Raw genomic sequence first — 27,120 nt, forward strand, 5'->3', positions numbered from 1 at the left:
GGTTATTTTACAATCAGTTTCGATATTTAATATCACTTTCAAATTTTTTTTTTTTTTCGCGGAAGTTATACTTACAAAATTTACTAAGCGTAAGTATAGTGCTTTTTCCATAGAAAATTTAGTTAGTACTTATTGAATTCAATAAGTACTTTCTTCAGCCTGCACGGTAAAAAAAAAAAAAAAAACCCGAAACGTTACTGAGTAAAAATGTTCGATAATTGCTTGCAGTTCTGGCTAAGCTTTGGCTATGTTTGCATTACTGCTTTTAGAAGTTCCTTAATAAATCAGAAAGGTGCTAAGCTTTTTTTTTTTTTTTTGTATCCCTTCCTAAGTTTACATTAAAGTTCCAGAAACACGACTAACTTCAAACGGGAAGATCTTCGAATTTTTCAAGAGGCTTCCGAGATGATTTCAGGAAGGTTATTAACTTTTATCGGAAAACTTTCCGGGTTTTGGCTTGACATGATACTGGCAGAAATTGGCCACATCAGCTGCCCATAATTTTCCAGGAACATTTAGGAATCTTTTTTAAATTGAATAACGCCCATTATGAATCTCATATGTTATAAAATCGGCTATACTATTTTAAGCTCTATTAAAAATATTTATTTGATTCTATCAAAATAATGACTTCAAGTTTATTTTAATCCAACTTCTTTGCCACAGCAACGCGTGGCTGGGTCAGCTAGTATATATATATATCTATATATATATAAGTGGACTTTGGTAAATTTGTTCCCTAAGATCTCAAAAACTACCCGGCAGATTTGGCTGAAACTTTCACCGTTTGTTCTTTTTGGTACCGGGGAGGTTTGTAGACCAGTTCGATAAAAATCTGACTGATAGTTCCTTTTTTATTCTAATTTGTTCAAATTTTTGCATAAATGCCCCAATATGACGGTTAAAAAATACGTGCACATATTAAAATTATGTGTCCATCGAAAGCGCTTATTTTTCTGCTGAAGATGGCATCTGTTAGAAAGTTCTAAGTTGTATGAAAAACGAGTTATGGGCTTTTTTTGTTCCATATTCGAAGGCTTCCCTCAACCCAATTCATTATTTAGTGTATCATCTCAACTCCCAGTTCATAGTTAGAATTGTTGAATGTTTTTGTGTTTCGTCTGACTGTTTGACGCTTTTCTCAAGTCAAATCTTAAATTAACGTTTTTCCCCCAGATTGGCTGATAATAACTATAGATTTGGTTGATTATTTTCCATTTAAGGGGAACTTTAGTGTAATTAATGGGTTTTTTTTTATTATTTGTGCTGATTGGATTTTTTAATCATTATCCAATCTAACAGCAGAAACTTCGCCAAAATTTATGCAGGTTGATTTCAGTAGCGGATGCATTTGGCAGTTTTTTCAACTGTCACGGTTTTTGAAGTAAAAGACTATGTAATAATGTTCGTCGGCTATCACCATGTAAACAAAATATCAAATACAAATACAAATACAAATGTGACGACCAGCAACAGGCTCTGGGCCCAGCTAGGCTGGTCCTAGTATATATATATATAAAAATGGACTTTGGTAAATTTGTTCCCTAAGATCTCAGAAACTACCCGGCAGATTTGGCTGAAACTTTCACCGTTTGTTCTTTTTGGTACTGGGGAGGTTTGTAGACCAGTTCGAAAAAAATCCGATTGATAGTTCCTTTTTTATTCTAATTTGTCCAAATTTTCGCATAAATGCCCCAATATGACGGTAAAAAAATATGTGCACATATTAAAATTATGTGTCCATCGAAAGCGCTTATTTTTCCGCAGAAGATGGCATCTGTTAGAAAGTTCTAAGTTGGATAAAAAACGAATTATGAGCTTTTTTTGTTCCATGTTCGAAGGCTTTCCTCAACCCAATTCATTATTTAGTGTATCAACTCAACTCCTAGTTGATAGCTAGAATTGTTGTACTGTTCAATATTTTTGCGTTTCGTGTGACTGTTCGTGGCTTTTCTCAAGTCAAATGTTAAAGTAACGTTTTTAAACAAGATTGGTTAATAATAAATGGATTTGGGTGATCAATTTCCATTTAAACGGAACTTAAATGTAATTAATGGTTTTTTTAATTATTTGTGCTGATTGGACACTTACTCATTATCCAATCAAACAGCAGAAATCTCGCCAAAATACTTTCAGAATGATTTCAGTAGCTGATGCATTTGGCAGTTTTTTAACTGTCGCTGTTTTTGAAGTCAAAGCCTAGGTAATAATGCTTATCAGCTTTCACAATGTAAACAAAATATCGCCAATCACTGTATCTTTAAAAAACTTTTTTAAATGTGTAAAATAATCCACCAACTAAATTAGGCAAACCCATGAACAACACAAAAATGTTTCTTTTTGCACAATTTCAATCACTCGCTAAATGTTACTACTCATTTTGGAAACATTTCGGATGAAACTGTCTAGCGCCGGTGACAAAAAATATCTCAGCATCTGGCGAAAATATCTCTGTAACAAAAATTCGTAACGTATTGTTTACCTAAGTAAGGAGGGGGAGCATTATCGAAGGTATCCCAAAATGATTCCCGCTAAGGTTAAATGACACCAAGAGCCCACAATGATTGAAATGTTCCAAAATATCTAAAGTAAGTATAAGGGGATTACGGGCAGCTACATTTTTTACGTAGTTCATACTTCAATAGCCATACAGAGATGGTTTTAGACTCCATGTTTAAAAAAAAGGGAATTGACAGATAAATCTTTTTAAATATGTGAAGCTTAATTTCATATTTCAGAAATTCTTCAAATTTGTATATGCTTAAATATCGTGCTTTCGTTTCTAAATGAATACTACTTTGTTCTTTTAGTTTTATGAGTAAGGAAGACGCTCGATTTTTAATCACGCTAAAATGGTGTGTTTTGAATTCTTTCGCTTAAAACAGAAAACAAGGGCAAGTAACGATTGTTTCTCATAACTATTACTGACCCAGGCAACGCCGTGTATTTTTGCTAGTATATATATATATATATATATATATATATATATATATATATATATATATATATATATATATATATATATATATATATATATATATATATATATATATATATATATATATATATATATATACTAGCAAAACACATATATATATATAAATGGATGTTGGTAAATTTGTTGGTTAGTTAATCCCCTAAGATCTCAGAAACTACCCAGAAGAGTTGGCTGAAACTTTTACCGTTTGTTTATTTTGGTACTGGAAAGGTTTATAGACCAGTTTGAAAAAAATCCGATTGATAGTTCCTTTTTTATTCTAATTTTATTCCCAATTTTCGCATAAATGACCCAGTATGGGGGTGGAAAAAAAAACGTGCACATATTAAAATTATGTGTCCATTGAAAGCGCTTATTTTTCTGCTGAAGATGACATCTGTTAGAAAGTTCTAAGTTGAATAAAAAACGAGTTATGATTTTTTTTTCCATGATCGAAGGCTTTCCGCAACCCAATTCATTATTTAGTGTATCATCTCAACTCCCAGTTCATAGCTAGAATTGTTGAATATTTTTGTTTCGTCTGACAATTTGAGGCTTTTCTCAAGTCAAATCTTAAAGTAACGTTTTTTCCAGAAGATTGGCATGGCCAGAAGATTAATAATGAATGGGTTTGACTGCTCATTTTCCATTTAAACGGAGCTTTAATGTAATTAATGGGTTTTTTATTATTATTTTAGTAATTGGACACTTACTCATTATCCAATCAACCAGCAGAAATATCGCCAAAATTTTTGCAGAAAGATTTCAATAGCTGATACATTTGGCAGTTTTTTCAACTGTCGCGATTTTTAAAGTCAAAGACTACGTAATAATGTTTGTCACCGTTCACCATGTAAAAAAATATCGCCAATCAAAGAATCTTTAAAAACTTTTTACTGTAAAGTAGAAAAATCCATATTAGACAAATAAAATAGACAAATAATATAAAATCCTAAATTAGACAAATCCATAAACAACACAAAAACTTCCATTAATGTGACTTTATGCACACTTTCAAATTGCAGCCAAATTTTACTAGTTATTTTGGAAACGTTTCGGACAAAACTGTTAAGCATCATTTTATGATGGCCAAAAGTATCTCAGCATCTGGCGACAATATCTCTGTAACGAAAATTAGTAACATACCGTTCCACAAAGTAAGAAGGGGGAGCATTATCGAAGGTATCTCAAAACGATTCCTGCAAAAATTTAGAAACATTTTAAATCACATCAAGAGCCTACAAGAATTGAAATTTCCGAAAATAACTAAAGTTAGTATAAGGGGATTACGGGCGGCTACATTTGTTTTAGCAGTTCGTACTGCAATAGCCATGCAGAGAAGGTTTTCAATGATTTAAAAAAAAAATAACAGATATTTTTTTTCAAACATGTAAAGTTTAGCTTCATATTTTGGAAAATTTTCAAATTTGTATATGCTTAAATGTCGGGCTTTTGTTTCTAAATTAGTACTATTTTGTTCTTTACACTTATTGCTATTTTAGTTTTATGAGTAAGGAAGAAGCTAGATTTCTAATCACGTCAGAAAGGTGTGTTTTGAATTTTTTCACTGAAAACAGAAAACAAATGCAAATAGCAGTTGCTTCTCATAATTAATACTAACCCAGGCAACGCCGGGTGCTTTTGATAGTAAAAACTAATTTTGTGCCCCTGCAATAATGTGGAATTCGATGGGTTCTGATCTTGACACTGTCACTCAACGAACGATTCGCATTAACACTCATAATGAAATTTTAATTAATACTAGAACCTATGTACAACAGCTATTTGCATTTATGAAATCAAATATCAATTCTACATCTACAACTACGGCATTTTCACAGCGAACTATTCGGGCGGCCTTTTAGCGCGTCCGTCCATTCTCGTTTCCTTGGCTCTTTTTTCGCTCGTCTCGCAGACTCGTGGGATATCTTGATTCCCGGCGGCGCCGGCTGTTCCAGCCATCTCAAGGCAGTCTGGGCGCCCTGGTCTGGGCTCCTACAATAATGGAACCAAAATGTCGGATGAGTCAGTTTTCCTTATATAGTCGCCTTATTACAGAGGAGATCGGAACGAACTCCGGAGATGTGCGCATATGCGACACACTCTGTCTTGTCTAACAGAAATATATTGTAAGTGTTTTTCAGGATTTAAAGGAAGTTGAAGCATTTTCTGACGATGCTAGAATTGCTGCTCCAGACGTTAAAACTCATTTAGTAAGATTTAAAAAAAATTCTGAAAGATGTCGCGTTCATGGGCTAAAAATTAACGAAAAAAAAGTAAGTTATTTAAAAAAGAAATAGAATTTTTAGAGTATAAGATAAACTCCCAAGGATTTTTCCAAACATTAGAAAAAGTTACAGCAATTAAAAATACCGCGGAACCCAAAAATTTCATCATTTAAAAAAAGTAAAATCATTTATGGGGTTCGTAAATTTTTAATTGCTCTTTTCAAAAAAGATAGCTACATGCATGAATTAACGAGAAAGATCTTCCCTAGAAATAGGATAAAATATTTAAGGAAGCGTTTCAAAGGGTCAAAAACGAAATTTGTTCGGAAAGAATTTTGGCACATTACGACCCGGAACTTCCACTTTTGTTGCAAACTGATGCGTCACCAGACGGACTGGGAGCACTTTCACACAAGTTTCCGGATGGCTCAGAACGTTCGCTTGCTTTTGCATCTAAAACTCTTTCTTCAGCCGAACAACGGTATTCTCAAACTGACAAAGAAGCATTAGCTATAGCCTTGGCTGTAAAGAATTTTTTTCTGTATGTGAAAAATACCAAGTTTACGCTAATTACAGATCATAAGCCCTTATTGGCAATTTTTGGCTCAAAGAAAGGCTTGCATGTTTTAGCTGCTACACTGTAAAAACGATTCAGAAACGTTCCTGGAAAATAATAGGCAGCTGATATGCCTAATTTCAACCAGTAACATATCTCGCAAAAACCAGGAACGTTTTCCACTAAAATTCAGTAGCCTTCTTGAAATTAGCTTGAAAAATACAGAAATCTTCCCGTTTAAAGCTAATCGTTTCTCCAGAACTTCGGAGTAATCCCCTTCCCTATTGGAAAAAAAAATGATACCGGAAAAAAATATACCGACTTATGAAACACCGGAACCGGTATCATACTTCCGGTATGTCAGTATTTATACCGGAACCGGTGTTCCATAAGCCGGTATAATTCAGATCCCGGTATCCCATACCGGAACCGGTATCCCATACCGGAACCGGTGTTCCGTAAGCCGGTATAATTCAGATCCCGGTATCCCATACCGGAACCGGTATCCCATACCGGAACCGGTATTCCATACCGGAACCGGTGTTCCATAAGCCGGTATAATTCAGATCCCGGTATCCCATACCGGAACCGGTATTCCATACCAGAACCGGTATTCCAATAATACCGGTATTCCATGCCGGAACCAGTACTCCATACCAGAACCGGTATTCCATACTGGAACCGGTGTTCCATAAACCGGTATACTTCATATCCGGGTATTCCATACCGGGACCGGGGCTCAATACCGGAACCGGTGTTCCATTAGCCAGTATACTTCAGATCCCAGTAGTCCATACCGGAACCTGTGTTCCGGTATACTTCAGATGTCGGTAGTTCCTACTGGAACCGGTGTTCCATAAGCTGGTACTTCAGATCCCGGCACTCCATTTCCGAATGGTTGTTCTATTTTGGAATTTATTTGGTTCTTCAAATCCCGGTAGTTTTAGCCAGAGTTGTTGTTCCAACTTCAGTTGTACACCGATATTTCTTTCTGGTACTGGTACAGCACATTTCGTTACTTCCTATCGCGGTAGTATATTCTGGTGATTCTCCAGAATGGTCTGTACTGACTTATGATGCGGGAATAGACACTGGTGCAGTCCATTTTGATGTTAAAGTGTACTGGCATTGCATAAGCTGGTACGGTGCATGGTGCCAGTAGCATACTGAAGTCACTAGAATACCAGCATTGCATTAGGTATATTTACGAAGCACAATACTTTAATGTAACATAATTAAATCGACTAAAAATGCGACTTATCAATATCCAAAACTTAAAAGAAGGGATGCAAAATTACAAAATTAATCAAAGCTATATGTAGTGCATTATCGAGTAAGCGATTAAAAAGTAAATATATTTAGTCAGAACAAAAATGTTTAATTGCAATATATTATTATGAGTCCAGCCACTTCAAGAAATTCTTTAAATGACAATAGTTCTTGAGAAAATAGAGAAGATTTATTTACGACAAGAAATATCGTTAGCAACTGCTAAATTAACCATAGCAATTAGGCAAATTCCATTAACACCGTAAACTCAATGGTCACACACGTATTTACATCACAATACGCAAAAACAAATCATAAATCTGAGCATGATACGCAAAATCTGAGCATGTTTGGCACCTCTGTTTTGTGCACAAAAAGTGCACTGTACAAACAGCACACTCTGTACAGCTAAATTGTACAATACTTTTCATATGCAATCACAATGCTCAGACTTAGTGCAATTTTTTACATAATGTTTTCATTGTGTAGAGACTACTTTTTGTCCGCAATATTTAAAATGAAAAAAAAAGAAAGTGAAAATTAAAGTTTCTTAATTTTAGCATGTTTATTAACAATAAATTTATTTAGGAGAACATATCAAAAGTATTGTTCAGTTTTTGATGAAATATAAGAAATTCTAAAATAAAGCCTGTCGTGGAGTGGAAATCATCTTTGTTACCAAAAATCTGTTTATTACTCCTGAAATTCAGCAGCAGTTGTTACAACTGTTACTGCAGTTATAACTTTTTATTGAATACATTAATAAGTTAAAGTTGAACAAAATATAGATTTTAACTTACAAACATATATGGCAAGAATGTCCTTCCTACCAGGAATGATGATGAACCCCTTCCCCCAAGCAAACAAGACCCCAAAGTTGAGATCAATAAACCCTTTAAAATGTCTATGGCATAATCTGGATTAATAAATCTGGATCACTGTGTCATAACCCAAATTTAATGCTCTTTCTTGCCACAAAAGGTTTTCTTGTGCATGCTTACGATATAAAACTATATAATCAATGGTGATGCATTAAAATTTCATAATTTAGAAGCAAAAATTTCACACATTCAGTATGCATTATTAATTTAGACAACAAAAAGTAAATAATAAGCGCCACATTATAATTTTTTCCAAATATTGTAACATTCGAGTTTAAACCACTTAAAACTACTATTGTGTAGATGTTTATTCTCCAATATTTTTCAGCTGTTCGTGTCAGTTTTGTTGCTGTATAGCATAGAAAAACATAGTGTGTTATCTATATAACTCACAGCGTGTTACTGGTTTCCATGGTTTGAAAATATATTTTGATACCTATCAGATATTTTCAAATTTAAATAATTAAATGTATTGTCAAATTGTTGCTGTTTATTTTCCTACATTATTCTTATAGTATATAGATTTAAAATTAATGTTTCTTTCATTACTTATACACCCAAACCTGTTTTTATGCGATGGATGGTGACCGCATAAAAAAAAATCCCATTAAAAAAATATTGTTCGAAACTTCACAAGTAGTTATAAAAGGTTGTTTTTGCAACACAGTTAAAAAAAAAATGTGGTGGATAGGGAACGCATAAAAAAAGTCTCACAAAGAAAATAACCCCAAAATTAAACAAAATCAAAATAAACCAAGTGAAGATAATTTTGCAGACTCCTGAAAAATTTCCTGAACAAGGAAATTTTTGGGAGGTCAGTGACTTCCCATCAGGATGCCCATGTCCTCACTTGAAGATATTACTTCACACTCGTTTTATAAATAATTTTCATACACTGCACAAAAACAGGTTTGCATATAAATAAACATGTATTTAATGTAAAAATTTATTCACTTTAAATGGTATTAAATCTAGCTGATATCTACAATTTTGAAATATAATTTAATATAAGAATAAAATATAGCATAACTACAGTTGATATTGACTATATTTTGGTTATTGACTATAATATTTATATACTCTATGAAACTGATTACAAATATACACACAAGCCTTGTAAAGAATCACAGTATCATATACACAAATATAATGTTTTATGTAATATTAATACATGAAAAGCTGATTTAAAATCATAGGTTATATTAGCTTAGTTTTATTGATTATTGCTTACATGTGTTTTAATGCTTATATGTAATTTAAAATTAATGTTTTACAATAAATTTTATTAAATTTAATTGAGTTGCTTTTGCAACAATAGTAAACAAATTTTACAAAATTATAAATTTTAGAAACTGAAAAAAAAAAAAAAAACAATACCAGTCAGGGTTGGCTGATTGGACCCAATGGTTTTTTTTAAATAACCCATTTAAAAAACCCATTATTTAGCCCACTTTTCGGTTTTTTAAAATTTTCTGAGAAGTTTTTTTAAAAACATTAAATATTTTCACAATTTAAACTTCTTTTTTATTTGTTCTTCATCACTGACAGTGGACATAAAAAACAAATTTTGAACTTCAGTGGTTTTTCTTAACTCTTTATGGCATTAAAAAATACTTCAAAGATTTTAAATAAATGTATTTAACTTTTTTCTTTAACTGGTCAATAAATAACTCAAATTGTCTTGACTAAGCCCTGTCACGTCTGATTTTCTCAATATTTGTAGTTTGTACAGAAACTACTCTAGCTAAAAGGCTCTTTCATTTGAATTATTTTCTGCAAACCAACACATCACAAATCTCGAATAAGCAAGGTATATTTTTTAGAAGACAACAGGCATTACAAACGGTCAGACAGAAAACAGAATAGGATGTACAGTATTTTCATTATCTTATGAAAAAGTTTAATATTTCTTACTCTGTGCACAGAAATAGAAAATAATTTGTGGGTCCGAAAGTCATGCAATAAGTCCCTTGCTAGCACTTACCTTGGGTGGAGGGTATTGGAGACCCTCTCTCTCCTTCAGCAGCATATTGTAATTGTAGGGATATCAGCAACTCACTTGACGTGGTCTGACAAAGTTATTAAATTGGTAGATGCTGGCATCATTTGGGGCTAAGTGCAAAGACCCATAACAAAATGAAGTTAAAAAATGCTACAGGCCTATGTGAACTTAATGTAAATACAGTAACACCTTTAGTGAAAATACAGGGTTTTGTATATTTAATTTGAATTCTTGATCCTGTAATATATAAGTCATCCTTATATATTATTTCTGTAGCCTGTTTTTGGTTTCTACGCCAGATTTCCCTCAATTCTTGATCGATTTCTTTGATTTACGGCTAATTTTATAGCTTATGGTGCTGGCTACTGACGAAAAATAGACCCAAGGTCTAAAAATTGTTTCTTTCAACCGAAAAACCTGTTTTAAAGAACCAGAATAAGGTTTTCGGTCAAACTTATAACTTTAATTTGCGCCATGACCGACAGAGCTGAGTAGCTCGATCGGCAGAGCGTTCTCTTCGTAACCAGGAGATTACGTGTTCGGACCCACGTCCGGACAATCTGCACCAAAAAAATTAGAGAAATATCGCGCATTACACTGAATTAAATGAATAGCTACTATGAGGGAATAGAATAAATGAGCAGAAAATGCTCCTTGCTGATATGAAAACATTCAGTGGTTTTGTGCTAAATTACTTCGAAATTGCACGTGTTTTTTTTTTTTTTTTTTTTGAAGCTTTGGCTCTGGAAAGAAAATTAAAGCATAATGTAAGCGAAAATATAAGTAACAGGTTTAAGATTTCAGACTACAATAGAATTGTTTTTTGTTCAGAAAAAAAATAATAAATCGTATATTGAAATATATATTCTTCCAATGAGTTTTTGACTCTTTGCACAAATAAATAAAATACTACCTCAATTTGAAGGGTAAAATATATATTTTTTCTTCTTTTTGCTAAAAAACAAATAGCTTATCACATTTTTACTGCATTCGAAAAGCTACGCTTAAAAAAGAGCATAGTTCAATTTATTTTGTATTTTAACCGTGCTGTTAAATGATGAACACGTGCTGCCATCTAAGTTATAACGGCTTAAGCAGTCTGCGATAACAAATTGTAAAAATTTTCAAAAATAAAAGCATTTTTCATCAATATCTTATCTTATATATTAATCCCCTCTCATTTTAAAACTTATCAGGCTGGCCAATGACGAAAAAAAGACTTACGGTCGAAAATTCAAGTTTTCGAAATCGCCTCTTGCTGTTTCAAAACCTTGATGCTGCCTGTAGTTCTTATGCATTTTTTAAAGCAAAGTTCTAAAGCAGTTTTCCACTTTTTTACGTCGCTTTCGGCAAAAAAAATAAAAATAAAAAATAGCCTGTGTGTGTGTTCATATTTTAATAAAGCTTAAAAGCACTGGAATTAGTTGTTTGGTTAAATTGCTAAGTGTTTTTCGGTAGAGCGTTCTGCTATAAACTATCTGAACTTCGGACAAGCTTGGGCTGTCCGACATAATATCAAATTTATATTAGTATTACTCATTACATGTGCTCATAACATACACACCTAATAAAATAAATGCAGTGGGAATGCTACTTGGTGTTTCGACTCCTTTATGCAGGCTACAGTTATCACTCGGATAAGTTGATTGTTAATCGAACTGTGTTCTTTGACTACATCCAGACCACTCAACATAATGCAGGCATAAAAAAGTATTAGATTTACCTAAGGAAATCCTTTTTGTGCAGAAAAACATTTTTATTGTATGCTAAAATGTAGATGTTTCTAATAGCAGTGTTCGACCTTTTGTACAAATGAAAAAATACTACGCCTGATTATAACTACGAGTTTCACTCAGTAAACCTTTAATTTTTTATTCGCGCGAATACGATATAAGCATTAAAAGTATTATCAACTTCATTAGCAAGAAAATATTTTCTACTCCTCTGCGTTCTGCTGAAAAAACAATACATTTTGTCTACGTTCGAAAAATTACACTTAAGAACGGACTCAGTTCAACTGGTTTTGGTTTTGAATTTTAAGTGTTCGATTAAAAGAGAAACATGTGAGGGCATTTAAGCCGTAACGGTTAAAGCAACCTTCTGTGTGAAATAGTTCAATATTCAAAGATAAAAACACTTATTTTCAATCAAACTTATTATTTCTCTAGAATGTTTGTTTCAATCGCTACGTGAGATCTTCGTCATTCTTTAATCAAATTCCATGCTTTGCGAATAATTTTAAATCGTATCATGCTGGTTAATGACAAAACACAGATGCATGATCTTATTATTATTATTATTTTTCTTTGGCAAAAAGCTTTTTTGCTGTTTTTTACTACGCATTCCTTCAATGAATAGCTTTCGAAAAGGAAGGCGCAATTGCTAAGTTTGTTGGGGTGTCGGGCTGTTAGTTAGAATGGCGCCAATTCGAATACGAGCCAATAAATATCTCTTTAATGTTTCTTTTTTTCCCGTCAGATGCTGACATGTGCAGGACTGTATTTAAACAAATGTTTTTTCACATGCACAATTATTGCTTTTTCACGAGTCACCACTCAGCCACACTTTTAATGACATTTATGTTTGCATTGAAAATATGTACGATTAAAAGGGGAGCTGTGATCAAATTATCACAACGTTGTATTTAACGAGGTTTTGTTACTGATGTCTTCAAATTACATGCCTTCTCTTGTGCGCTTACTTTTTTCCGTTCTTCTTCATAATGTTCTTTGAAATTTTTTAAGAGCAAAATGCCTGATGAAACGATTCGAAGCACAGTGCGGAGTTCCGCACGGGTCGACTAGTATCTTCTTATAGGAAATCTTTGAATAACTTCGTTTATTGACGTAGAGTGGATAAATGAGATGAAAGTTAATTAGGTTGAAAATTAAAAATTTTATTTCAATTTTTTAATTATTATGACAATTCTTCTGATTACGTGATAAAGCAATTAAATTGATAGTTGCGGGGGTCGTAAAAAATGAAGTCACAAAAGCACTACAGGCTTGAGTGCTCTTAATAAAAACATAATATACCTGTAAGGAAAATATTGTGTATTTTCATTAAGAAATTTGAAACCTTGACCCTGTAATGTAAAAGTTCTCTGCTAATGGGAAATTTTTTAAGAACTTGTCGTGCACGGAACAAGAGTGGATAAATAAGATGAAAGGAAATTGGAATGAAAATTTATATTTTTAAGTGACATAGTCGAACCTCCATAACTCCAATATTTCTTTATCTCAAAGTTTTCATCAGGTCTCGAGCTTTTGAGACTGTTGTGGAAACTTCACGTAACTTGAACGTTTTAGCTGGTGCCTTGGGACTTAAGTTATCAAATTTGAGTTGACTGTATCTAAATTTTTAAATTGTCATGATAATTCTTTTGAGGACGCATGCCTCAGTTTCCGATTATTATCTTTAGATATAACAATAAGATAAACATATATTGACATATATATTTAGATAAACATATATTGACAAAAACAAATTTTTAAAATCAATATGCGTGCATTTGGAGGCATTCATTTTGTCTAACGCAGACAGTAGAGTTCCGGCACTTGAATGATAATCTGGCTGAATCTAAGAAACACCCTCAGCAGCAAGGACGGATTCAGGAATCCTTCGAGGGACAAAATTGCGCTTTAGAACTTCAATTTTGGAAAAATGGCAAGCCTATGAACCCTCTCCCTCACCATAATCCAGTATCGTTTAAAATAGTCCTTTTGGGACTGCAGTTTTGAAAAATTAACAGAGGAAAGAGCTTGAACTTCATTCCCTCACCAAAGCCTTCTCCTAAACATTACCAAAGATGATTTAAAATCGCATTTTTAAGACTTCAAGTTTGAAATTATTCCAAAAATCTTCTGATTAAAAGTTCCATAAAATTTTTGGCAGATTAACTAAAAAATAGTTTTGAAACTTTAATGTCGAAAAATTGCTTATAGAGTGCCTCCCTTGTATCCGTTCATGCATGCTCAGTAGGGCAAAAAAACCTCTACTAGCAGACTTATTGATAAATACCCATTAACAATACATTTATACTGCATCGACAAAAAATTTATCTTTGGATGCCTGTTAAAAAATCATGACCAATAATTCAGAACAATCATTTAACAGAATTCCAAGATTCTGGAATGGAAAAACTGTATGAATTCAGCAGAGTCCAGAGTATTCTTGAGAGAATTTTCTGCTTATATGGGGAGAAGAACCCAAGACAAAAAATAAGTAAAATAAACCTTTTTTAAAAAAATGAAGTGACGAAAATCAGAGTCCACACAACAATCTAACAGTGGCCTGAAAACTGCGCAACCTATGGTGTAATTGTCTATTTACTTTGCACGTTTTAGCTAGTTCTCTAATTTGTTAACATGTCCTATTTCCAGTTACTTATAAATTAAGTCATGGATATTTTCTATTTGTTTTTGTAACAAACATCTCATTTTCCTTACTGATGTGTACAGTAAGTAGAACTACTATTATCCAAATTTTTTCCAGAAAAAGAAAATTAAGACAGAAACTAATGCAAAATATTTGTAGAAGTGATTCACAAAATAAATAATCTGTCTAAGCGCTTTTCCGTCTGTGAGTTAGTTAAACACTAGCTCACACTAGTCACTTTGACAGAGATATTTAGCAAGTAATGATTTTCATTTAGAGTACAGTACATCCTTCCCGACATAATGTTTAGCACATGTTACTACACGTAGCATGTAAAAACACTCTACTTTCATTTGATAAAGAATTTAAAAATAGTTTTTCCCCATTTCAAATACAAAAATTTATTAAAATAGCATTTCTTTTCGAAAGAAATTCATTTGTCCGAGTCTACTGTAGTTGAACATTGACCAATTTGTAATTTTTCTTATTTCTATACATTTGAATTTTTAGCCTTATTCTGCTTAACTTGTTTCTTTTAGGTACAGTTACTTCTGTACAAAAGTTACTGCTACTCAACTGTGGTTTTATTTTTGTGTAAATCATGCAAAAATGTTTGGCGATAAATTTTACTTGACTGTATACAAAAAACACCGTAGAAATATCCCCCAAAAATAAATAAATGTGAAAAAAAACGGAATGAAACAAATAAAAGAAAAAGGGCTTTACCTAAAAAATATAAAAGGAACGTAACAAAAATTGCTTGTGAGCGAAATGTAAGATTTTTTTTCCCCGTTTTCTAGCGACGAAAATTAATATGGTTAAGTTCTCGGGGACTTATTTAATATGCTAGAATTAACTCAGACAAAAATTAAAAAGAACAAAGCTTAAAATTAACAAATATTTAAAAAAAAAATTAACTTTATATTAGCACCTTAAAGAATAAAACAAGGACAGCGCAACACTTGTAAAGAAATTACACGACAAAAAATTGTTAGAAATAATAGTAAGAAAAAAAATAATAAAAATTTTTCGAAAGAGACATACTGAATTGAATGAACTAAAAAAAAAAAAAAAACGTGCAAAGCATGAAGCAACAATGTAAACAAATCGACCGCATGGCTCTGTGTTAGGTTGAGTTGACTTCATTTAAGTCGGAAACTGATTCGTTAGGAGTGAAAAATGATTCATAAATTATTAAATATTAGAAAATCTAGGACGAATACAAATTAAAAAAAAACTTCGTTATGCAAACCGCTGGGATGTAAATCAATTTTGTGCCAATTTTCATCATCATACGTTGCGTTGATTTTTCAGTAGATTACTTGACCCGAAAAGCTATTGCGCAATCAAAAGTTATTCGCAGCTCCAATGCTCGAATACGCTACCTTGCGGTGATTAGTAATACTAAAGAAAAAGGTAAAACATTCCATTCCACGGTTTGATTCATACAAAATTAATTTCAAATGGAAACGCGTGGCGCAAAACGAGCCTTTATTTTTCTCTCTCCGTTGGCAACAACCCGCTTTGTTTACGTACGATCTTTGTTTACGTTCTGCAGACTCGCTTCTAGCGTTAGATGTCTAGCGTTAGAATTTGATTTTAGAATGAGTGTTTTTAATCACTTGAATATAATTTTAAAAGAAGAGAGCAGTGGACTTGGGAGTCTTTAGATGAAAGATTTAAACGCAGATCGGTCAGAAATGCTGCCAATAGGATTAGGCGCGCAAACGCACGCCGTAAACCGTGAATTGCAAACCGAGTGAGTTCTGTAAGTGTTTCCAAACATATTTCCGGTGTAATCATGCACTTTACTGGAGAAAAGAGTTGAACTAACACTGACAGTAATAAAACTGGAGAAAAATAGTAATGTATAAAAAAATGCTAATAATAACATTGATACTTATCCTCCAAATACCACTTATTTTATTCGATAGTAACGTGCCTTTTAATTCAAACGTGAACAACTTCCTGTTAGATTAGCCTTCCCAATAACTATAAATAATGCACAGAGTCAAACTTTTGATAAAATTTGTTTAGATTTTAAAAAACCACTTTTCAGTCATATACATGTCATTGTAAGTCATTCAAAGTCTTGTATCTGAAAACCCAGAAATTTTCAACTGTGTATGTAGTGAGGTATTATGATTTTCTTCTTTTAAAAAAATTCCTTTGCAAAGCCAATGTTTCTGTCGAAAGGTTTTCCCTTAACCATAATACTTACAAAAAATTAAGCTCCCTACTTACTTGGGCTGTAGAGTCGGAGGAAAAATGTCTTACTCCCACTCCAGGATTTTTAGAGACTCCGATTCCTTTGCCCAAAATTAGTCTGACTCCAGCTGTGATTCCTCAAATACTGGCAGAGCTGCGAATTTTCAGAGAAAATTACCAACTGTCTCTTGAAATTTTAAACCTTTGACTCAACCTCTTTTACCAAAAAACCACTCCAACTCCACAGCCCAGCTAGAGCTTGATCACAAAAAGAAGACGGATGACTTTGATGCAAAAACATCCGTCATTTGTATCATTTGTAATAGGTTTTTTGTTAATATTTTGGAAGATAGGATTAGCGAAACCATGCCTCTTATTATTTGGTGCTTTCTGGCAGATTCTACCAATTACAAATGATGCAAATTATGTTTCACTTCAAGGTCATCCGCCTTCTGTTCGTGGTCAAGCTTTACTAACTGCAATCTGTAAAAACTGAAGTTTTTTTCCAACCACATTTTTGTATATACAGTGAAGCACCGTTTATGCATTTTTGAAGGGACTATGAAAAAAGCGTACAAATGAAAAAACATATACTTGGTAAAGGTTAATGTATATTAGACTCTCCAGGGACCAATTTAAAAAATGTATTATTAATTAAAACGTATAAAAGGGAAACGTATAAACTGTGCTTCACTGTATTATGTTATTCCACGTAGACTAAATGAATTTATTGGACAATTCTCATTGCAAAACATGTCACTTAGTTTTGCAAAGCATTGAAGTTAAGAACTGAACAACAATGACAAAGTAAAGCAACAAATTGAATCACGAAGACCTGAAAAGCGAAACATTTCACATACTTTTGCAATGGCATTGATGTTAAGAACTGAACCACAGTGACAGAGTAAAGCGACAAATTGAATCGTGAAACCTGATTTTACTGCTAATACGTTTTCATAAAATCATTTTGACCCTGCTTTATTTATAGTCATTAGGAAGACGAATCTAACATGAAATTGTTTACGTTTAAATTTAAAAGGCATATTACTATGGAATGAAATAAGTGGTATCTGAGGTATGACATAAACATTAGTGTTATATAATAATCATTAATTTTTTTGCTACAATAATATTTTTCTTCAGTTTTATAACTATCAGTCTAAGGTCAACCCTTTTTCTCCAGTAAAGTGCATGATCAATCCATAAATGTGTTCGGAAACACTTGCGGAATTGTCTCGATTTGAAGTACACATTGTGCATTTGTGCACCTTAGCCTATCAGCAGCATTTCTGACTGATCTGAGTTTAGTTTTTTCATCCAGGGCCAGATTTGGAAATGTGGAGGCCCTGGGGGAATGAAAGAGTGGAGGGCCCTAATCAGGGTTCAAAAAAAAAAAAATCATCATATTTTGGAAAATATCCGATACATTGATATATATCCGAATTGATATATAGCGATTCATCCCTTCAGTGTGTCAATAAAATGAGTACGAAGCATTCTTGGGAACTAAACCCTGGGAGTTTTGCATTAGGCTGACCTCTTAACAGGAACATCTGCCTAGCTCCCAAGAGACCTTGGTCAGGAGGAGTGAGATGGGTACAGTAGGCCTTGGCCCTCATAAGATGTCATGCCACTGGGTTTGGTTTTTTGACTCTTAAAACACTCATCCTAACATTTTTTACTAAATCACTGCTTTTAGAGAATGTCAGAAGTTGCTTGCTCTTTGCAACTGTTAGGCATTTTAGAAAATATATACACACATTTTGACACTGAACATAGTATAATTAATGACCATGAAATGTTTTTAAGCTGCCTTAGTCTTTACAGTATGTAAACATTGTATGGTTTTTTTCACTAATTTCTTTTGCATTCAGTAAATGTAGGAAACAAAGATTATATTATGATTGTAATTTTAGTGCAAAAATGTTCCCTTACATACTTTTCTCAAAAGATAATGAAATTGCAAACTTATGCTTATAATAATCTAATGCAGGATTTGCATGTCAAATTAATTGTCCCCTTTAAATGTATGAAAATCATAAGTGTTATGAGATTCATATAAAAAACACTAACCTTTTTTTAATACAAATAAAACTAGACTAATGTATTAGTGACCTGTGAGCGAGTGTAACAATGGTATGCTTTTTGATAGGAACTGTATGGGGAAATTAACTTTAGTTTTGTTGCAAAATAAACCTTAAATTATCTGGCATGCCGAAAGATTCAAATTTCCGGCATGCTGGTCAACCTCGCTTTTCGGGGTAATATGGTATTAAAAAATCTAGATTAAATTGATACTCGTTTCAAAATTCCCCCGTAAGATTTCATACTGGCATTTAAATTTCCAGTGTGGTTAGTTACAGGTTTGAAAATTTCTAGTACGTTTAAAAACCACTATTAAAAATCCAGATTAAATTGATTCTGGTTTCAAAATTTCCAGTATGTTTAAAAACCGGCATTAAAAAATAGAGACTAAATTGATACTGGTTTCAAAATTTCCAGTATGTTAAAAACCGGTATTAAATAATCCAGATTAAATTAATACTGGTTTCAAAATTTCCAGTATGTTAAAAACCGGCATTAAAAAATCCAGATTAAATTGATACTGGTTTCAAAATTTCCAGTATAAATTGATACCGGTTTCAAAATTTCCAGTATGCTTAAAAACCGGTATAAAAAATCCAGATTAAATTGATACTGGTTTCAAAATTTCCAGTATAAATTGATACCGGTTTCAAAATTTCCAGTATGTTTGAAAACCGGTATAAAAAAATCCAGATTAAATTCATACTGGTTTTGAAATTTCCAGTATAAATTGATACCGGTTTCAAAATTTCCAGTATGTTTGAAAACCGGTATAAAAAAATCCAGATTAAATTCATACTGGTTTTGAAATTTCCAGTATAAATTGATACCGGTTTCAAAATTTCCAGTAAGATTTCATACCGGAATTTAAATTTCCGGTATGATTTTCTTTTTTCCGGTACAAATCATACTGGGTCCGGTATCATTTGGATACTGGTTTTAGGATTTTTTTCCAACAGGGTTATGTAGGGAAAATAGCAGTTCCATAAACAGTATTACAATCATGGCCAAAACTGAGCCAGAATTGCAAGTCAGTATGAAACATCTTACGTGATTGCAATTCTTGCAAAGCTACTAGTCCAATGACTTATTCGCTTCCTTTGGAAGCTTAATCAGTCACGACGAGCCGTAATTGCAATAAAATCGATGCACCTAATAAATGCTCTCAGTTAATCTTTAAACTGGGAGCTATAAATATTTTTTACAACAGATTTAAGTCTACATTCCTGCAACTTGTAGCAATTCAGGAAACTTTTTGACAATGATACTTGATATTTCCAGGAAGTGGATAAAAACCATTGAAATCCCGAAAGTTACACGGAAATACTCAGTAACGTTTCGGATTTTTTTACAGTGAACACATCTATTGCATTATGCGTTGACTCTGCAATCACTTCTATTTGACATTAATTATCGTCAAACTAAAGAACACGGCAATGCAGACTTTATTTCGCGTTTAATTACGGATTCGGAACAATTGGCTATACATGATGATATTGATATCTTCCAGTTACATCAAATTGAAACGCTGCCGGTGACAGCAAAATATTTAGCCAGAGAAACGGAAACGGATGAAGAACTCTGTCCGTTATTACGAATCCTTTAAAATGGAGATGAAATGAAGGGAAGGGAGATGGAGTACAGCCTGCAAGATGGTTGCATAATGTATGGGCAACGTCTATGCTTTCCGAAGCTGTGTAGAGAAAGAAGTTTAAATGAACTGCATCACGGACACTTAGGTGTAGTCAAAATGAAGCAATCGCGAGATCATACGTATTCTGGGCGGGGATTCGGCAGGGACATTGAAAGAGTTGCGAAAAACTGTGCAGATTGTGCAGTTAACAAAACTGACCCTCCTAAAGTAAAAGTACAACATTGGGAGTACCCTAGCGCTCCAATGGATAGAATTTATGTTGATTTCGTAGGTCCTATATTTTAACATATGTTTTTAATAATAGTTGATGCACACTCAAAATGACTAGAATCATACCCCATGAGATTTATCACTGCTTTCAAAAATGTCGAATACTAACGAGATTTCTATGCTCGCTTCGGACTGCCGATCATGTTGGTAAGTGACAATGGTCCACAATTTACGTCACAAGAATTTCAAGCATTTCTGAAAATGAACGGCATAAAAAACAAACCCACAGCACCGTTTAAACCATCTAGTAACGGTCAGGCCGAAAAGTATGTGTTTACAGTGAAGCAGTCTCTCAGAACTATGAAAATTATTCTGGAACTTTTAGGGAAAAGTTGAGTACCTTCCTTTTGCAATATAGGAAGGCTCCCAACATGACGACATTACAAAGTCCTGCTATGCTTATGATGAAAAGAGCAATTCGTACTAGGATCGACCTGGTTAGACCAGATATAAAGAGCAGAGTCAAGGAAAGAGTTCTCAAGCGAACTTATGAATTTTCAGATAGAGGACTCAAAGTAGAAGGTAAGGTTGCAGTTAGAAACTTTCGTCAATGGCATAGAAAATGGCGATTTGGAACTGTAAAAAGCAAAGACGGCCTACTACACTACATAGAAGATGTGAAGGGTCAACTCTGTCGACGTCACATCGACCAGATGCGTGACGAGGGAGATATTGAAGACGTCGACTGGGTGCGCCGACCTTCCTTTCGGAAAAGATCCAGTGACGTATGTCCTGAAAGCGGTCCAGCCGACAACGACAACAGTAATTTCCAGGGAGACCAGTCCATGTCTTCGAAGACGACTGATGTCCATCCAAGATCTCCAACCGCCAGACCTATGCCAGTTACAAGGATGCCAGACGAGCCATTAGCTGCACCTGTTCCACTTCGGCGTTCCACCCGCCCGAGAAAAAGCACCAGACAGACTGGGCTACTAAAGATTAAAAAGGGAGGAATGTGCAATATTGAACTAATCGAACTCCGCTATCGTAATCGTAGTGACGTCAGAGCCTCTGACGTCACTGGGGAAAACTTTCTCTCAGAACAGACGAGATCGGAACGAACTCCGGAGATGCGCGCATGGGCGACACACTCTGTCTTGTATATAGCATTATGTATAAAATAAAAGTTGTAATTAAAATAGTAAAGTCTAGTAGTATGATGTCTGAATGATCAGTAACCCATTACATGTCCCAGCGAGCCTAGGTTCCAAAAAAGGAACCATAACAGAAATGATGGGCAGCTAATGTGCCCAATTTCTGCCACTTACATATCTTCCAAAAACAGAAATGTTTTCCGCTTAAAGTAAGTGGCCTTCCTAAAGTCATCCTTAAATATTTCTAAACAATACAAAAATATATCCGGTTAAATCCAGTCAGGTTTCTGGAACCCTCACATAAAACTTAAGGAGATTTGAGCCTTTGACAAAGCTTTGAAAAACTTGGCGCCTTCCTGAATTTTTAAGATAGCTCCAGAAGCATTATTGCAACTAAAATCAACGTTAATAGAGAATTCCAAGAACCAAGCATTTCAATTGCTTGCTTGCAAAACTGCGGAAGCCAGAGTCTTTCTTTGCTCTCCTTGGGAGCTTAGTAAAATCTTTATAAGCCGTATCCGCTCTTTTGCTGGCACACTAAATAAATACGTTCAGTTAATCTTTAAACTGGTCGCAAAAAATATTTTCCCGTTCGTGCAATTTGGAGTTATTCAGGAAACATTTTGACAAATATACTTAATTTTCCCAGGAATACCGTTGCATTATCTTGATGCAAGTCTGTAATACGTAGTTAAAAAATACCCACCCTCACATGATAAATAGCACCTGGGACATCTAAGTGTTTACAAAAAGAAAGTGCTTCCTTTAGAAAAATTACAACAAGTTCTAGTATAACCTGTAGTTTTCATTTGCGGGGGTTATCGGTAGTTGAGGTTTTGCAAATTGCATTGCTGAGTGCTCTGAATGATTGTCAGTACCTCAGCTTTTCTCACTCCACATTCAAAATTTAAATGGTCTATAATCAACATGATTTCTAAAATCGTTTTAAAAGCAGTACAGTAGGTCCACTAATGTGGATGCTCTCGTGCTTTTTTCTAGAATACGGTGATTGAGAGCAAGATACGAAAAAAGTTTCCTTGATTTGGTTCCAATGTCAAAGATACACCAATTTTAACACCAGCATTACTGGACGTCGTATCCAAGCACATACCCCGTACGAGCCCATTTATCTATCAGTACGCTTCTGCAGCAGCGTTTTCCATGGCAATTATTTTCCTGAGTATAATTTAAAAGCACCCATCAGTTGTTCATCAACCACCTGTTGCTTTAAAGTTGTTTAACCAAGGAAAACAACAGTTCGTTTCTTGTTGAGTCTCGGGAAACAGTATTTGATGCGATGCAGTATGCTGTGTTAAGAGGATCGGAAATTTTAGTCGACGTTCAGGAAGTGCACAACACGATAAGTAAACATTTCTGTTAATCCGCTGACCATCCAAAAGCGAATTCAATAAAATCCTCGGGTTTCCACGAGAGAAGTCGTTCGTGATACGGGGAATTTGTGACCGATAAGTTCGACTAAGGGCAAAAGTAGAGCTCGAACAGAAGCTTTACGAGCTCTTAAACGTCCAGCCTTTTGTTGAAGAAAACAAATTCGTATGACTCCAAAGATGCCAGAAACGTTTGAGGCAGCCGCAAGTCCGCGCTGGAACAGATAACTTACATTGTTTTACCATTCAACAAACGCATAACCGCCAGAAAGATAGGATTTGGTCTGTAGACACTCCAAGCACCTTAGCGAATGTTAAACATTACCAAAATCCGAAGTTAGGCTTGGTCTGTGATGGAATCCACACAAGCTACACAAAATTTCTATCTTTTGTGGATGAGGTCCGTAAAATGAATCAAAAGTGTACCAGAAGGACATTTTAGAAGCTGTTGTACTTATGTGGGCCTAAAAGCACTTCAGCAATGTAGATTGGACATTTCATTTAGACTCCACACCGGTTCCTATGGCAAAAAAAACAAGAGTGGTGCAAAGCACATTATTTTTGACACGATATCATCTGTAGAGTGGACGATCTACACGCTAGACCTTAATCCCATTTATTAATTACACTTTACGGCCTATTTCAGAGTCTCCTACCCAAATTACACAAAAGTTTGGACTCTCTAAACCTTAGGGGGAATAGGATTGATTAAAGGTAAAAAACTTGCGGCCTTTGACTGAATGTTTAAATAAGCGGTTGCACCTCTGTATCAAAGCAAAAGGTGGCCAGTTTGAAACCAATTAAACTTAAAGATAGCAAAAGGTCTACTCTGCCGTGCTAAGCACAGATGTGGTATCTGCACATTTTATCAAAATTGAGTTATTGTCACCAGGTGGTCGTTAGTAATTTAATTTACCTAACTGTCAAGTTTTTTGACGATTTGTGAACGCGAAATATTAAAAAAAGCTTTAAGAAAAAATTCGTAACTGCACAGTTTGCGAAGTTTGCTAAGGCAATTTGAACGTAAGTGACAAATACTAAGCCTTTAAAGTGGTATCTGCGCAGTTACCCCTTTTTTCCTTAGTAATTTGTAGATACGACTTTAACACCTTAGTAAAGCAGCATATTTAATAATGTAGCATTTTATTGTAACACAGAATATTAAAATTAGTTTACCGTTGAATAGTTGATGCAGGTTGATAATAAAAACTAATACAACTTTGCATAATTGTTAAAGTAAATATTCAGCTTTTTTTATTTAAATGTTTATTTAAAAGGCAAATTCTAAAAGTGAAATGCATATAAAATATTCATATCGAATTCTTTCATGCAAAAAAAAGGCATTTCATTCTACGGCCAGTAATATTTTTATTTAAGTATTGCCTGCAGTCAAAATTATCTTCTTGCTCGGTAAAAATGAATCTAGAAAATAAAACAATAAAAAAAACGCATTCTTTGAATATAAAAAAACGGAAAATTGTTATGGATTACAGTTTTAACTGTCCGGAATTTAAAAAAATTTATCTTTCAGAAGGTAGATTCTGTTAGATTTGTATTAACAAAATAAAGCGAAACAGCAAAGTCCAAAGAAGGCAAATGTTTTCAGTATTATTTAATGATACATTGAGCATGTTTTACTAAGCTATTTTTATCGTATCTGTGCAGATACCCCTAAAAATGCCTAGTAATTGTCACTTACGGTGGAAATAGCTTAGTATATGAAAAGGTTTTGAAAAGAAAATTTGTCGTAACTACATTTATTAATTTTAAATTAAGATTTTTACAAAAATACTCTCTTACGGTATTTAGATAAGTTATTTACGAAACAACTAACGCAAGTTGAGCATTTAATTAAGTCATAAATCAAAGAAACGAGTTGTAAAACTTTAATCATCAATTTCTTATTTTGAGCTCAACTGCAGATACCACATCTGTGCTTAGCACGGCAGTACTGATATTATGATTTTTTGTGTAGTTTAAATTAATTTATTTTTAACAAAGTTATATGGAAAAGGTCTTGTCCGAGTTTTTTTTTTTTTTTTTTTTTTTTTTTTTTTGCCGCACCCTGTACATACTGGATAATCCAAAAGTCAGGACCACCTTGACTTAAAAATGAAACTTAACTTGACTTAAAACTTAAAAATGAATAATTCGAAAACAAATGAAGATAAAAAGATGCGGTTTGCATCATAAACGGATGGAAAAGAAGCCGGGTTTCGTCTGGCAACGAACAAAAACAGTTCTGATGGCGTGCAACAGATCGCGCTGTCGGATTTCTAATCTAGGATCATGCAAAGAAACAAACGATATGAAAAGGAGCAACGGCAGCAGGTAATGGTGGTCGAAGCTAATACGCATTGATATCCGGTCCATAGTTGAGAAAGCCCGTTTAGTTAAACTGTATTATAAGAATTATGAGGAAATAAAAAGCTATAGTGCCGTCTGTTGGTCTAAAACAGAACTATTTTTGTTTCGTTGCCACACAGAACCCGGCTTCTCTTTGATTTGTTCAGTGCCAACCGCTTCTTTATATCTTCATTCGTTTTCGAATTATTCATTTATACACGCACGCGCACACACACACACACACACACATATATACATATATATATATATATATATATATACGCTTATAGCTTATATTAGCTATACATATAGTGTTAACAATGAACGCTTATCTTTTTGCCGAATTTTTATTCACCACGTCATTTCCAATAACAAAAGAGATTTGTCCAAGTAAGAGTGAACAAAAATTGTTCCAACAACCTATTCCCAAACAGTTCATTCTTTTTTTTAAAAATAAAATAAGCATTTTTTAAATCGAATTTAAACCAAACAAGCATATTTGGCTCAGATCTTTTATAAAATACAAAAAGTTTACTGAAATAATGTTAAAAAACAAAACCGAAAGAGCAAAAAATACAAAACCTTACGCATGCAAATGTCTGATTTAATGCTCGACTATCTTCCTTAAATAAAAGCGACATCTAATGCATTAAAGATATCGTTGTTCAAGCCAACGCTAAAACGTAGCAGTAATTGGAAAATACTTTTAGCTGTTTTGATATTTTGGACAATACCGTAAATCTTATTTACCTAAAACACACAAGACTAATGGAAGCCATCCAACTCTGACCTAAAGGCCTTAGCTACAGAATGTTATCTGCATAAAAAGAATATCTTACGCATTCCCTTCTATCATACCGTAAATGGAATTGCCTTGTTCCATGAGACAATTATGTAAACAGTAGAATAAATAAGTTTTGCGTTTCACAAAAGAAACCATCGTGTACTTCAAATGAAGAAGAAAATAGAATTTTAAATTGAATTTCTCTCCAGGTACATGCAAACTAAGTTTTTTTCTCCTTAAATGCGTAGTAACTGAAGAAGAGAACTGTATGCAGAAAACTAGTTTAAATTTGAGATGTGAGTTCAAGCTTTCGGAATAGTAAATCGAGAAATAATATTATTAATGCATCTGAAGCAGCAAAAAAAATGTTTGCGTAATAATATAAACATGGATCTATTAATCGAATATTGTTATTAGAACAGTCGGGTGCAATTTTTGTTACAGCAGTAAGTTTTTGAGAATTTTTTGTGCTGTTTTAGCATATTTCCCTTGTGCCAAAAATTCCACTTTGTTCCAGTTTTCCTTTGGCGGAAAAACATCAATACTGAACGTTAAACGAATTTTCTTCCGTTTTTTTTTTTTCTTGTTGCTGTAAAAATTACATCAGAAAAAAATCCTGGTCGTTGGATTACTTTCAACGGCACTTCTCGTGTTGGTGAGCTGAATAAGAATAATAGGTAAAACTATATGGTAATTCGAAGAGGATTACAATAAGTCTTAAAAACCGCATCATCATTTTATTTCCTAAATAGCTGTACCCGCACGGCTTTGCCCGAAATAGAAAAATTAAAAGGTCTTTTGGTTCGCCTGTATATTTACAAATAATGTATGGTGAATTTCCTCTCTAATTTGCTTGTTTCCATGTTACGGTTCCACGTTATGATAATTTCGTTATTTACTCGTCCATCTTATGATATTTTTGTTCTTAAAATTGGAGTAGAAAAAGAACCACAATCGAAAAATCGCTTCGAGGTGCACACCCCCATGCTACAATCTAACTT

The sequence above is a fragment of the Uloborus diversus genome, chromosome 8 (genome assembly GCF_026930045.1).
Source record: "Uloborus diversus isolate 005 chromosome 8, Udiv.v.3.1, whole genome shotgun sequence".
Lineage (NCBI taxonomy): Eukaryota > Metazoa > Arthropoda > Arachnida > Araneae > Uloboridae > Uloborus > Uloborus diversus.